This window comes from Herpailurus yagouaroundi, unplaced genomic scaffold (genome assembly GCF_014898765.1).
Source record: "Herpailurus yagouaroundi ecotype Mexico unplaced genomic scaffold, PumYag 180, whole genome shotgun sequence".
Classification (NCBI taxonomy): Eukaryota; Metazoa; Chordata; class Mammalia; order Carnivora; family Felidae; genus Herpailurus; species Herpailurus yagouaroundi.
The window spans coordinates 21,885,719-21,887,248 of NW_024412411.1; the positions used below are offsets into that span (position 1 = coordinate 21,885,719).

General features: G+C 46.1%; 1 long non-coding RNA gene across 1 annotated transcript in view; it reads right to left on the reverse strand.

The window, feature by feature from the left end:
* Positions 1-941: 941 nt before the first annotated feature.
* LOC121039426 (uncharacterized) overlaps positions 942-1,530 on the reverse strand; it is a 2,208-nt gene continuing 1,619 nt past the window's right edge. Inside the window, exon 2 of the long non-coding RNA XR_005794789.1 lies at positions 942-1,118. This is a non-coding gene — a long non-coding RNA (uncharacterized LOC121039426). The remainder of the gene's footprint in view (positions 1,119-1,530) is intronic.

Sequence of the window (1,530 nt, forward strand, 5' to 3'; positions counted from 1 at the left end):
GTAACGGATTCCTAGGGAACAGAGCTGACTGTGTTAGTTAACAAGAAGCAGCCACCTTGGTTGAAGGAACAAGGCTGCCATTGAAAGAAAGATGGCTCAAGATATTTATTTTTGTATATATCATTTGAAATAAAAAGTACTTTCTGAGTGAACAATTGTAATGTATCCATGCTAGGGATTGCACTGTGCAGGCAATAAGAATGAAGTTTAGGAATAAGTAGAGAAACAAAATAATGCCTAAGAAACATTAAGGGAAAACAAGCCAATTGTAGGATAACACATATCACAGAAGCCCATTTGCCTAAAAAGAAAACAGATGAACTATTGGGATGTGTGCATGGAAAGAAAGAGAAAGAGAGAGAGAGAGAGGTGTTCACAGATGCCTACGGCTAGAAGGATACATGCCCAATAACTACTCTTCCCTCTGGGGAGTAGGACTTGAGGGAGAATTTTACTTTTTACTTTATATACAGACTTGAGTATCATTTCAATTTTAAAGAAGGATTTCTCACCTTTGCAATGAAACCAAGCCCCAACGCCCACCCGATTTCTAAAAGGCAGTGGAAGTGGTGTCCTGAGCCTCCCCACGCGCGGACTGGAAAGGCCGCCACCGCAAGAGAAGTTGCGTTGTGGACAGACGCGCCCACAGTGGCCACAGGCCTGGCTCTGCGTCCCTAAACCAGAGGTGCTCGATGCTTCCCTGCAGCGGCCAAAGAAACCCAGGCTGGGATATGAAACCGATGGCAGAGGGAGGGTTCCCCTTGCCCCAGGGTTTGACAGCAGGATCCTGCTCAGGGCAGGTCTCAGAACTGGCTACCTCCCACTGCGCAGCTCCTCACCTTCCTGTGACTTCTATCTCAAGGGGGCGTGGCGTGCTGTGCGTGCCTCCCACGGGGGCCTCCGCCGTCCTTCCAAACCCGGAACACGATGAAATGAGAAAGTACGGTGTATACCTTTTTAATTTTCTTAGATCGCAATCTGAGAGGACGTTCTGTAGACAGAGCATGTTACCTTCCGTGCGGCATCTCACGCACTGTTGAACACGGTGGTACAATGGTCACATCTTTATTTCAGCCCTTTCCGGAAGCAGAAAGGACTCTGTTGAATTATGATTAATACTCTGGAAGCAAAAACTTCCAATTAGGCTTCTGGGAGGATGCAGGGCAGAATGACGGGCAGGTGTTTTTCAGAATCACTAAAAAATGTTTACAGTTCCTTGTCATTTAAAAAAGGTGCCAGGCGAGGATGTGGAGAAACAGGAACCCTCTTGCACTGTTGGTGGGAATGCAAATTGGTGCAGCCACTCTGGAAAGCAGTGTGGAGGTTCCTCAGAAAATTAAAAATAGACCTACCCTATGACCCAGCAATAGCACTGCTAGGAATTTATCCAAGGGACACAGGAGTACTGATGCATAGGGGCACTTGTACCCCAATGTTCATAGCAGCACTCTCAACAATAGCCAAATTATGGAAAGAGCCTAAATGTCCATCAACTGATGAATGGATAAAGAAATTGTGGTTTATATACAC